At 39.5% G+C, this 14,056-nt stretch overlaps 1 protein-coding gene across 4 annotated transcripts in view; it reads left to right on the top strand.

Annotated features, from left to right (window-relative positions):
* SNCAIP (synuclein alpha interacting protein) overlaps positions 1–14,056 on the top strand; it is an 87,479-nt gene that overhangs the window by 21,083 nt on the left and 52,340 nt on the right. The window contains exon 1 of one of the 4 annotated variants that reach the window (XM_019005325.2): positions 4,226–4,321. The exons of the other annotated variants lie outside the window; for them this stretch is intronic. The gene's annotated coding sequence lies outside the window, so the exon portion shown is untranslated. Of the gene's footprint in view, positions 1–4,225; positions 4,322–14,056 lie in introns of those variants that run through there. 4 annotated transcript variants of the gene reach the window in all.

Below are 14,056 nucleotides of genomic sequence, written 5' to 3' on the forward strand. Positions count from 1 at the left end.
AAGCACAGTCTGCTGTACATATGTTGTAGATTTTATGTAAGAGACTTTGTGAGAAATATTTTCAGAGCCTGCTGGGATATAGTCAGGATTATGGCAATTTCCCATAAGAACATGTGTTTACCAGCTACAGCTTCCTTCTGAAACACTATTAAAGAATTGCTTTCATGAAGGGTTGTTTTTTTCTGTTTGAACAGGCAGAACAAACAGGATATCTTGGTCATAATGAGCAGCATAATGAAATAACAAGTACAGTCTAATTGCAGCTTGTTTGTGTCATGATTATGCAAACAATTATTTTGATAGGTATTTCTGTTTCTACATATGCTAAAAAGCCTTGAAAGCAGCATTATCTCTCTTTTGTTCTTATCTCTGCTAAATACTTCAATGTATAAAAAAGACACTAGAATGAGAAAGCATTGAAACCCTGCCAACCTGGAAAAATGCAAAATTAGTCCTCATGTCTGCTTTGGATTTAGTTCTCAGTGTTGGATATCTTACATTACTAGCATTATGATATCCTGTGTTTGAAATACAAATTTCCTATCACTGAGTTTGACACACATTTGCAAACTAGCAAAATAACAGAAAATGAACACTTAGAAGAGGAAGTCATTGTTAGTATAAAAACCACCAATGCCGGTCCATATAACTTCAGAGACCTACTTGAAAGAATCCCATGGGTACAGCCCTGGAAATAAGAGTCAGAAAACACTTGTTGATCACAGAATCATAGAAAGGCCTCATAGAAAGGTTGGGAGGGACTTTAAAGATCATGGGCTGTGGTGGGATACACCCCAGAATAATGAGGGAACTGGCAAAAGAACTTGCCAAACCGCTCTCAATCATCTAACAGCAGTGCTGTTTTAGTGGAGAAGTTCCAGCTGACTGGAAATTAGCAAATATAGTGCCCATTTACAAGCTTGGAAGGATAATACAGAGAACTATAGGCTTGTCAGCCTGTCAGGTGGGAGTGGGAGCTTCAGACAAAATTTATTGGAGAAGCTGTCCCATTGAGTCATGACGTGCAGGAAGAACCTCCTTGCTTTCTAAACTCCTCATAAGAGGAGCCTGGGTGCAGCTGAATCCAATCTTAGCCCCAGATTTTGTCAAGAGTTTAAATAACTTTGTCTCACAGAATTAAAAGTGGCACATCAGATGTATATATATAAAATGTATTATTTATGATGACAAATGATCAGACAAAATATTGTTATCAGAATCTCTTACAACACGGTGTAAAAACTAAAACTACTAGTAGTATATAGTACAAGATAGGATAGTGCACTATATCAAAGGAATTCTATTAAAGTTAGGAAAAAGAAACAATTACTAAGTGGTGATAGATGTAACTCACCATACCAATGCTTGTGGGCAGATGTCTTTCTCTCAGCCTCAAGGAGTATCCTTGAAGGAGAATTCCCACTCTAGAGGAGGAAACTTCATGCACACTGCAAGAAGGAATATGTTAGAAGAACCTAACCACGTAAGAGTGCACTGGACTTTCATAGTATAAAGTGATTAATTGCCAGTCACGTCTGCACTTGCCTCAGTAATCAGGACATTAATTCGGGTTTAGTGAACCAGACTGGTTTTAGCATAATTCAACATCAAAAGCAGCACATAGCTTCCCCTCTCAATACACTGCTGATAGCCTTGCAAATTGGATATTGTCCAGTGGGTGAACCACATCCCAGAGCAGAGCATCCTGCTAAACATCCTAGTCTTGGTTATGGAAGGCAAGGTTACGGAAGAGATCATCCTGAGTGCCATTGTATGGCACATGCAGGAGAACCAGGGAATCAAGCCCAGCCAGCATGGAGTTACGAAACAAAGCTCCTGCTTGGCCAACCTGATTCACCATGGATGACAGTGACCTGTTAGTAGTTGAAGGGAAAGCTGTGGACATCATCTAGCTAGACTTCAGTAAAGCATTTGTAACCATCTCCCACAATATCCTAGAAAAACTGCCTGCTCGTGGCTTGGATGGGTGTATTCTTCAGTGGATAAAAAACAGGCTGGATGACTGGGCCAAGAGAGCTGTGGTGAATGGAGCAAATCCAGATGTTACTTGGTCTCTAGCAGTGTTCCCCAGGGCTCAGTTTTGGGGCCAGTCCTGTTTAACATCTTTATTGATGATCTGGACGTGGGGATTGAGGGTAGCCTCAGTGATTTTGCAGTTGGCTCCAAGTTGTGTGGGCATGTTGATCTGCTGGAGGCTAGGAAGGCTCTGCAGAAAGACCTGAACAGACTTGGTCAGTGGGCTGAGGCTATTGCAGAATGTTCAGCTGCAACCCCAGTGCTAGACTGTGTCCTGGGATTGCAGTAATCCCCTGCAGAGCCACAGGCTTGGGCAGGGGAAGCTTGAAAGCTGCTCAGCAGTGAGGGACCTTGGGTGCTGGTTAACAGCTGGCTGAATGTGAGCCCAGTGTGTTCTCATCCCATGTACTCGGCAGTGGTGAGGCCACACCTGGAGTTCAGTTCTGGGCCCCTCACTTTAAAAAGGACACGGAGGCACTGGAGCACATCCAGTGACAGGCAACAAGGATATTGGAAAGTCTAGAAAACGTGTTTTATGAGAAACTCCTGAGTTTCCTGGGTTTGTTTAGTCTCGAGAAAAGGTTAAGAGAGGGGGACCTCATGGGTCTCTACAACTCTCTGGTAGGAGTTTGTGGTGTGGTGGGGCTGGTCCCTTCTGCCATGCACTGCAGTGTGAGGACCAGAGGAAATGGCCTTAGACAGAGGAGATTTAGCTTAAATATTAGAAATCTGCTTCCCTACTAGCATGGTCAGGCATTGGGATAAGTTGCACAGGGAGCTAGTGCAGTCATCATCTCCGGAGTTGTTTAAAAGGGATTGGATCAGGTGCTGGATCATGCAGTTGAAGAGTTTAGGAATTACAGTGGCAGTGCTGGCTTGATGGTTGTACTTAATGATCTTAAAGGTCTCTTCCCACCTTAATGGTTCTGTGCTGCTGATGATAGGGAGGGACAACTTTCACTACCTCAGGTTCCTCCCATCCAGCAAGGCCTTGAATATTCCAGGGATGGGGCATCCACCACTTTTTTTCACAACCTGTTCTAATGCCTTACCAGCCTCACATTGAGTAATTTCTTCATGATATCTAATCTAAGCTTACCCTCTTTCAATTTTAATTCATTGCTCTTCTTCTGTCACTAACTTATTAATAGATCCTCTCCATCATTCCTGTAGGCTCCCTTCAGGAACTAGAAGGCCCCAATAAGGTAATCTCTCTCTTTTCCATGTTGAGATAGAGTGAAGAAGAGTGAGGTTCTTCTCCATGAAGACTTCTTCTGTGCACACTGACAGAACAAGAGGCCATTGGCACAAAGTAAAACACATGAAATTCCATGTAAACACAATGAAATGCTTTTTTGCTGTGAGGCTGGTCAAACACTGGCCCAGGTTGCCCAGGAACATTTTGGAGTGTCCATTCTTAGAGATATTCAGAAACCAGCTGGGTGCAGTCCTGGATTGAAACTGCTCTACCTGACCGTGGGTGAGCAGAGGGGTTGAATTAAGTGAACTCAGGCAGACCCTTTCAGCCTATGGCATTCTGTGCTTTAACTTCACCCGCTCCGTGCTGCCATTTTGGGAGATAATGTTGATCTACTTGCTTGTTATTTTTGAGGATATATAAAGCTATTAAAAATGTCTTTTCTCACTTTTATTTTTTTTTTCTTTAAGAAAATGAATTTTCTCTTTTTTAAAAATTGATTTTTGTTGATGGAAAGTAGTCTTTTAATTAAGTTTTTGCTGTTACAGTTTCTTCTTGCAAATGCAGTGTTTATCTCTAGTGTCCTTTTTGAAATGATAGGAATATTTAATTTGAGAAAATGAATTGCATATCATGGGGATGGTGCTGGTCTTTTTTGTGGGAAGTGGTCATTTCATACATGTATGGTAAGAATTTCACACTTTAAGTAGATTGCTTTATTTGCAACTATTTCTTATCCCTCTGGGTGAAAGGTTTCTAAATTTACAAGTAGGTTATTTCAATAAAAGTTATTATTTCTCTTGTACTAGAGATTTGAGAATTGTTATTCTCTGCACTAAGCAGAAGCACTTAATTATTTTAGTCGTGCTGTCACAAAAATATTTAACGGGAAGCCTGAACAAATCCATTTTGAGAACAAATAGTAACTGAAGATAACATGACAATAAATATGTATTCACAGAGCAGCATAAAGGAAGAAGCAGAAGCTCATTACCATTTAAAGACCATTTTTAAACAAGTGAAGGGAGCAGCCCTCATGCCCAAGTAGGGTCAGTGGCTGGCAGGAAGTACTACTCCACTGCTTAGGTAAGTGTCTGAAGTGTCATGAAAGCAGCAGTAGAAATAAGTAGAACTACAGGCTGTTTTCCATGCTTGACTAGTTTGAAGGCCATTAACAAAAAAATGGCTAAGAATGAATAGTACACTGTTTTATTTAATCTCCCCTCTTAGGTAGAGCCTCTTTTTTAATATGGAAAATTACTAAATAAGGAATGAGCTTATAGACATTAATGGTTAAAGTTACTCCGTGTTCCCTGTGTGCAAATACAACAGCATGTCACAGTGAAGAGGAGAGGATGCTGCTGCAGTGCACTCAGCAGAAGCTGTACCTCTGTGTGTGGTACCTCAGTAAAGCAATGCTTTTCTTACTGGCCTCAGCTGACAACTGGTAAGTGGCAAAGCCAGACCCGATTCCACTTCTAGTGAAAAAGTTAAGGTGTTAGAAGTTGAAGTAAATTCCACCACCTGCTTTTCTTAGAGTTTGTCTGGGACTACATCCAGGGCAGAAGCTGTGTGCTTCACTCCAAACACAATGTCCAGTGCAGCCGCCATCCCACTCTGGCCTCTGTTGTCAGTAGATCACTACTAACAGCAGTATTGTAGAAACAAGTTGTGATAATGGAGTAGTGTTTATTCTCGCTCTGTCTTCTAGTGATGTTTTTGCTTTCCCTGCTTTTGCACCTCTATGTACAGACATTATTTACAAAGGGAGGTTGTTTGACCTGGTTTTGATCTGCATGTCAGTAAGTCCTAAAGCATAAGAAAGAGTTAACTGGTCTGAAATAACTGAAACAGTTGCCATATAAGCAAGATTGCAATGAGATAAGCATATTAATTTTGCATGACTGTGGGATATTTTATATTAAGAACGAATAACCATGTCGTACTTCAAAGGGAATAAAACCATAAATTAATCAAATACAGCCAATTAAATATTCTTGAACAGATCAGTTGACCTGTTATTTTTTTGATCCTTTCATCAAAGCTAAGCAGACTGTGTATTAGTGTATTTTCTACAGTGCTTGAATCATAATGCTGTGGCAGTTTTGAAATAACAGGTATTAATTCCCAACTCCTACAGTTTCTCTTTCAAGGCTAATTGAAACAAACAGCTTTATTTTTCTAGGCCACTCCAAAATGCTCAAGTGCGTATTTCTGGGTGAATGCTTGGAGTCCACATTTCTTTGTGCTTGAATATTGAAGGAATATAAAACTGTTGGGTGGAAAGAATGTGGTTTTTTGTAAGAAATATGAGGTGGTTTGCAGTGAGCAGATGCCTTTCCAGTTGGGTTACAGTAAAAACAACTCTTCACTTAGTCAGGTCACCCACTAGCCTGAACATTATTTTCTTCTTGTTAGGTTGCTGTGTAATTTTGAAATGAAGGAGTAGAATCACCCTCTTTTAATATAAAGTGTAATGGTTGTTCATGAGATAACTAAATGGACCAGAATTTAAAAAAATCAAGAAGGAGATGCTTCCAAATAGACACTCCTTGCCCTAAGGTGGGTAGCATCTTAGTGACACAGATCAATGGCAAAGCTTGCTTGTATGTTACTGCAGCTCAGATGTCATCCTTAGGGTAACACTTGCAGGAAATTATCTGAAGCATTATTCAGTGTGCTAAAAAATCCCAAAAAAACCAAGGAGCTGCATCTTAACAAGCATGCTTTATTTTCATGCTGTATATGCTGACACACATCTTACAGACTACGTGTAGTCTTTATAGAAGTTAAATATATCTGATGTTAAGATGCCTGAGGTTGTGATGAATTTTCCATTCATTTCATGGAAGTACTAGGGTAGGTGAACCATACACTATTACCTCCTTCCACATGACATCTTCAAAATCATAGAATCAATCATAGGGATTTTGAACGGCCATCTAGTCTAAATCCCTTGCAATGAGCAGGGACATCTTCAACTAGATCAGGTTGCTCAGAGCCCAGTCCAACCTGCCCTTGAATGTTGTCAGGGATAGGTGGCATATGGCAAGTTGTCAGCTTCTTCCAGTGTTTTACCACTCACATTGCAAAAGAAGAATTCCTTATGTCTAGTTTAAACTACTAAGTTTTGTTCTATTGCTATAGTCCCTAATAAAAATCTGTCCCTATCTTTCTTGTAAGCCCTCTCTGAAATTGAAAAGCTGCAGAAATGTCTCCTTAGACCCTTCTCTTCAGATTGAACATCCCTGACTCTCTTAGCCTTTCCTCTCCCTCTAATTATTTTCGTGGCACTCCTATAGACCCCCTCTAACAGGTCATTCCCTGTGCTGAGGACCCAGAAATGGTCACACAATTTGAGCTGAAATCTCATGAGAGCAGAGTAGAGGGGCAGAATTGCACCCTTAACCTGATGGTCACACTGCTCTTGGTTTGGACACGTTTGGCTTTCTGGGCTTTCATTGTGCATCTCTCTTAAGACTACATGTGATTCAATAATAGAATCATAGAAGTGTAGAAAATCCCAAGTCAGTAGATAAGCACAAGGATCATCAAAGTCCAGCTCCAAGCCCTGCACAGGACACTCCCAGGAATCACAACGTGTATCTGAGAACATTTTCCAAATACTTCTTGAGCTCTGTCAGGCTGGTGCTTTGACCATTTCCCTGGGGAGCCCGTTCCAGTGCCCAGCCACCAGAAAAACCTTTTTTGTGATACCGAACCTAAACCTCCCCTGACAGAGTTTCATGCCATTCTCTTGAATCCTGTCACTGGTCACCACAGAAAAGAGATGAGTGTCTGCCTCTCTGCTTCCTGTCGTGAGGGAACTACAGAACTGGAATGAGGTCTCCCCTCAGTCTCTTCCAGGCTGAAGAGGCCAAGCAACCTCAGCTGCACTCCTATGGCTTCCTCTCAAGACCCTTCACCATGTTGATGTTCACTCTTTGTTCACTTTCTAATAGCTTTAGATCCTTATATTGTAGTGCCCAAAACTGCACACAGACCTTAAGGTGAGGTCCCAGTGCAGAGCAGGGCAGGACAGTCCTGTCCTCTATATACAACCAAGATGATATGTATTCTCAGGGTCTGGGTATATAACCAGCAGAAGTTCAACTACGTTTGGCCAGGAACAAATACATTTATTCTTATCTTAAAGCAGTCCTCTATGTACACTGGCTTCATTAGGAACAGAACTGAGCTCAATATTTAGGACTCTTCAGGGCTATAGCTGGATTGTTTCTGTACGTCTGCAGAGATTTTCTGAAGTAAAATTTTACAAACAGCATATTGTGGTCTTGGAATATTGTGCTTTGCTGAGTTCAGTCTTCCTGTCCTATCAGTGTAGCTTGTGCACTGATAGTACTTGAGTGGTGATTATAAGCAGTGCTTTTATTTCTCCTTGCCGTAGAAGTATCGTACTATTATGAATTGCTGTTGTGAACTTTTAAACTCAAGAGTATTCCTGAATAAATGCAATAAGGGATTAGGTAATCCTGATTGCAGAATATATTCCTTTACTGAAATAAATCACATATTTTTTCAGCTTCACTATAACAGCTTTTTTTTTCTTCAATAAATTGTTACTTAAAATTCATCTTAACTCTTTAATATCTCCTACCACTCCTACTGAGCCTTCCTCTTACATTTTTGTGTTTAAAATCTGACTTAATAGGTAATTTCAATGACAAGTTGTTGGAAAAATGTTACATCACATAATTAGAAAAAATACTTTGGGAGATCTAACAAAAATTGGTTGCACAGTGCAGTTCAGAGTACATTATATTAATCACAAACCCATATAAGACTTAAAAATATCAACATAGTCTAGCTATGTATCATGTTGCCATTTTATTTGAATGCATGAAGTTAAAGCAGTACATTTGCTACGGAAATGAGCCTCGATTTGAGCTTCAGTGACACTCTTTATATTCCTGAAATCACATTGCTTAAAAATGTATTGATTATATCCAAGTAATTTTCACTTTAAGAGATGGTGAAGATAATAGAAATATGAGTTAGAAGCTGGGGTCTTCTAAGAGTGCATATATGTATAGTGTTAAATTTAAACAGTTGCTCGTTCTTAGATGATCATGGTAGGTCCCTTCCAACTCAACTATTCTTTTATAGTCTATTGAAACTGAATGCTTCCTATGTCCTTGATGCTTTCTGTGTCTTTGATGCTTTCTCCTTGACTTCTGCATTTGTCACCTGCAAAGGCACCATCTGTATTTAATGAATAAAGATGTTGTCTTGGGGAATCTTCTGCAAAGGTTCAAATGTGTTCTCTTCCAGGCCCCACTCATGAAACAGCTACAGACAACTGTAGAGTGACCACGCAATCCCTTTCTGGAAGAACATGTAATCTTTAACAGGAGACAACACACAGCCAAGTACCAGGGAGCATAAGAAGTGATGGGATAGCTAGAGAGGTGGTAGTGTTAGCGCAGAGTAGCTCTGCTAGAATCCAGCAACTAAGCTTTCTTGCCTTCCTTCAGCAGCCCAGTTCTCACATCCCCCAGTTATGGCAATGCTCCATTGCATGTACAGTCCTTCTTTCAACATATTGTGTATTAAATAGAGGTGGAAGGCCAAATAAATTTTTGATATAACTTAGGTGTTACAGTAGAATATGAGGATGGAGGAACTGAATTCAGTTTTAGGCATTTCCTAGTGCTGACATCCCTTCCTCAACGGTAGATTTTAACTGTGTGCTTGGCTTTTCATTGCATGCTGCATAGATTTAACATAATGTAATGGTACTTTGTTCTATTTGTTTGAAAGTGAAGAAATCTGGGGTTATGATCTTGGTATTTCTTAATGGTAGGGAATAAAAGTCAGATGCCTACCAGATTTCAAGCATTAGTTGAAACACATACTGTGTGCTTAAATTAAAGATGTAAAGTCTTTCATTTCTGCCCACAGATCTTGTTCATCTTGAGCTACTATAGCTCCTGATGCTTAGGAAAGGACCATATGTTTATTTTGTTATCTTAGACCTATAATTGAAAAATGTAACCTTATCCCCTAATTAAAAGGCAACTGTCATGACATTCTGGCATTTAAAGCCTAAATCTTTAATATTAACTGTGCTAAAAGAAGTATTTTACATCTGATTCACTTTATATTTGATTGAAAGTTTAAGTAAATCCCCAAATATATTGTTAAAGTAGTTCTGACATGTGGAAAATAAAATCCCATGTGGCATTTAGGAGGATTTCTTTGAGTTACAACTGAAATAAAGATTTAATTGACAGCAGATCTTTTATTGTTATTTGTTCTTGGTTTTTATGGATCCATAAATAATTAAAATTATGCATTTTCAATTACTTGTTTTATTTTGGCTCAGTAAAGGACATTTTCCCTGTGCTCCCTCTTGGATTTGGCCTTTCACATGCTACGCTGACACTGCTTTTGTCTGAGATACTGGATCAGTTTGCTTTTGAAGCTACTGAATTCACTACAGCCTTGTGGCAAAGGAATCACTACAAATTAGATATGGTGTTTCGTTCCACAGTTTTGCATTGAGCAGTCAGAACAGGAACCTGAACCTGGTGTTCGCACACATTCTGCCTCCTCTATCAGTCTCCTTATTCACTCAGTTAATTGCCTGACAGCAAGTGCTCACCGCAGGGCCTTATTCTGCCCTATGAGCACTAGTATGGGTTATGTGACAGAGCTGATCTGACTCTTAAAGCATTCCTGCCATTCCTCCATCAAGGCTACTTCATCCTCAAAAGGCACACCAGCCCCTAGGGATTGCTAGTGATGTGGCTGTTTGTTTGAGAGTGTATGGAGAGGAAAATCCAGTGCTTGATCTACCTTAGAAACTAAATCTATGAACAGTTGTAAGCATTACATCTGCTGGTAATACGTGCCATCAATCCAGAGTGGTTTTTTAGTGTTTGCAGAAGTTGATTGATTTGTTCCCTGCATCCAGGGATGCTTCATTGCTACTATTATTATTAATATTAGTATTATACGGGAAATTGCTCTTTTTGTCCCTTTTTCCCCCCTCATTCATCTGATTATACTGGTTATTAGCAGCAGTATTTGAGCTCAGGTGTCTAGTTTTAGCTGAGAAGGAAAGCAGCAGAGGAAGTCTGTTTTGAAAAAAAACAACCAGTGATTGTTGCTCGTGTTTGAAAAGTAAAAGGATGAGTTTGGTTCCAAGTACTACTATCTGTTGAACTGCAACATACACAATATGTTGTAGTACTAATAATCCTAGTATTACCCCATTTCTGTGTAGTAGATTTTAGCTTGATTTCTCCTTGTGAGCTAGTTCACAAAATTGTAACAAGACACTTTTTTCCCTGAGTATATATGGGTGATGTTTATGTGGTTTTCTTCTCTTAGTTGTGAATTCAGAGAGCAAACCAGATTGCTTTAACCTGTATAAAACATATATGTGTGTGTGTATCTCTCTCTGCAAGTCAAATTGCCAGACAGGAAATGCCCTCTTGGAGGTTAAAATTTCATGGAATATTAAATTACTAGCTTCTGATATATGGTTAGGAACATTTATAGGTTAAATGTCAGACATTTCTGCTGACAAGCTAAAGACAGTCATCTGTATTGCTTTGATGTTGATACTGGAAACACATTATTCATCTCATGTCAGCTGTTGCTGGCAGTTGCAATTTTGGTTGCAATTATTTCTACCTTGAATTTGGCCAGTTGTGCTTGTGATCCTCCTGTGAATCCTATTCAGATTGTTTTTGCTTCTGGTTGTGTGCTGGATTCAGCCATCACAAAGCTCTCAAAACAGTCACAGCTCTGAGTACCATCCCTATCACATGGTTTGGATTATGCATGGTGGAGTTCTACTGTGAAAAATCATGTCCAAAAAGTACACCTTTTGCATTAAACTCCAAGTATAATAATGAGAAATCTTATTTAATCATTATAATGGAATTGAGGTGCTGCTCAATTTTACTTCGTTAAGAAAAAAATTAAAATCTTGTAGCGAAGTGAATACTTTAGTTTCTTGCCCCTTCTTTTCATATAACTGAGCACTATTTTCAAAAAGCTTTCCATAGAGAAAATTAGTGTTTTTGTTATTGACTTCCTCTTCAGCCTTTGTGTGTTTCATAGTCTTTGAGTTTTGAAAAGACAGAAGATAACATTTTGGGGAAGTAATGATGCAGGACTGTGGACTGACTTCATGGCTTTTATACATCACTATGTGGAATGAAGTCCTTTTGTCAGCTGTGCGTGGATACAGCAAATTTCTTTTGCTTCAATGGCTTCTTCCAATTTGGAGTGAAAAAATAAATTTGAAAGATTGAGATCTTTCTGTTCTAAATCTTGATATATGGTAACCAGGAATAATAATTACTAAATAGTTTACTAAAGCTATGGAGTTTTTTTAACTAGAGTTTTTATGAGCTGAATAATTTTTGAAGTGACTAATTTAATTTACTTTTAAAAAATTAATTCAAAATTTTATTTTAAAAAAAATTATAAATTAATTTTAACTGAATAACTGCAGTTTTTGTTGAAAATCAAAGCTCTGGGTCACTTTTTGATTCTTTCTTACATGACGTGTTTCAAGTAGCTCTATTTGTCTCTTCTGTTGACTTTTAAATATAGTGGTTAGGCAGCTTTAAAGCCATTTAATTCCAGTGAAAAACAGAAACTCATTGAAGCTTTGATTTGTTTTCAGAATATTTCTATATTATATGGTCCATATATGTTTTTAAACTTACATTTTAATGCTCATTCGTACTTCATACATTTATCTCCTTATGTAGTAACACAGTCCTTTAATTTGTGTAGGACAGTGCATACAGAATCATATAATTGTACAAAAATATTCTGAGTTGGAATGGGACCACAAGGATAATAGAATCCAGCTTTCTACACAGAAAGCCCCAGGAGGCACACCACGTGTCTGAGTGCATTGTCCAGATAAACCTCCAAGTCTGTCAGGCTTGGTGCTGTGACCACTTCCCTGGACCTGTTCCAGTGCCCAGACACTCTCTGGTAGCTGGCATATGCAGTCAGAATTTGTCAAATACATTTGGCACAGGCAGTCGGCTTTTGTCTTATGTCAAAAACTGATGATAATTTGGTTTGAGCTGATGTTCATAGTCACAGTGATAGGCTCCTGCTTCTTGGAGAGAGGTTGCAAGTCCTGTCTACACACTGCTTCTGCATGGTCTGCATCCTCCACATGCTCACAGGTCCTGCAAAGACCCTGTTCCAGCACGGACTGTCCATGGGATCACAGCATCCTTCGGGCTTCCAGCTGCTCTGACTTGGGATCTCCACAGGCTCCTCCATGGGGTGCAGGGGCACAGCTGCCCTATCATGGCCTTTCCATGTACTTTCTGCCTTTCAGTACTCTGCCTTTCAGTAGCTCTGGCAACTGGACCCCCTTGTCCCAGTCCTTCACTGAACTTGGTGTCTGCAGGGGTGTTGATTTCATATTCTCTCTCCTCCCTCCTGGCTGCTGTTGCACAGTAACTTTTTTCCTTTTCCTAAATCTGTTATCCCAGAGGTGCTGCCACCATGACTGGGGGACTCAACTCTCATCAGCAGTGGGTCTGTTTTGGAACTGTCTGGAACTAGCTCCATCAGATACAGCAGAAACTTCTAGCATCTTCTTTCAAAAGCCAACTGTGTAAATCTCCCACTTCCAAAATCTTGCCTTGCCAATCACTGCATTTTGCCGCAATTAAGCTGTAATGTCTACCAAATACGTAAATCTTTCAAAAATACTATAGTGACATTTTATATTTTTGCTAAGGAAAATCTGCAGTGCAGAAGTTTGTAGAATTGAATGTGTAATGCATTTTCAAAATAGCTATTTCCTTTCATTGTCAGGCTTTTGTCTGATTTTAGTGGGTCCCTCTGAGAATAAACTTAGCATTTGTGAATGTGCAAAATAAAAAGCTTCTGATGAGTTTTACAGTAGAGACACTTTCGGTTTTACCTTTCTGTAGTCGTGTCTTTTCCATCTCCTTCACTCAAGTCTAGCAGTCACAATGAGAGAAAATTGTAGGTAGCTGACGTTGCTCTTACATGTCCTCCACAGTGTCACCACACAATTGCTTGGATAGTAGAAGTGAGAAAATCCTTGGGTTGAGATCCAAGACAGTTTAGTAGGAAAGGCAAAAGCTGTGCATGCAAGCAGAGCAAAATAAGGGATTAATTCACCATTTCACATAGGTAGGCAGGTGTTTGGCCATCTCCAGGAGAGTATGGCCCCATCATGCATAACACTGAGCTGGGAAGATGCAAATTCCATCACTCCTTTTCCTTTCCTCCAGCTTTCTATGCATATCATGATGTCATCTGCTGTGGAATATCTCATTGAGTTAGTTGGGATCATCTGTCCTGGCTGTCCCAACTCCTTTTGTACTCCCCCACAGATTGGGAGGGGTAAGGAGCAGAAATCTTTGGCTTTGTGTAAGCCTCACTCAGCAGTAATGAAAGCATCCCTGAATTATCAACTCTGTTTCCTGCACAAATCCTAATCCCAGCCCTGTATTATCTACTGTAAAAAAAGAATTAACTCCACCCCTGCCAAATCTGGAACATTCACATAATGAGGAAATTATGCTGATACTGCTTAGGTAACATGGTGAGAAACAAAAATTATGCTTTCCATCTATTTCAACATAGTACTGCAGTTTTGCCTACTGGTTCTCTTTCTCATAGCTTCTCAAGAACAGGTGTATTAAGGTCAGCTTTGTGCTTGGATAGTGTATTATTAGGGAGATTAACTACTAGGATTTTGTCTGACAGTTACAGAAAGGCATTATTACAGACCCCATATCCTAGGACATTTTTAAATGCATATGCAAGTTTCACACA

The sequence above is a fragment of the Parus major genome, chromosome Z (genome assembly GCF_001522545.3).
Source record: "Parus major isolate Abel chromosome Z, Parus_major1.1, whole genome shotgun sequence".
NCBI lineage: Eukaryota > Metazoa > Chordata > Aves > Passeriformes > Paridae > Parus > Parus major.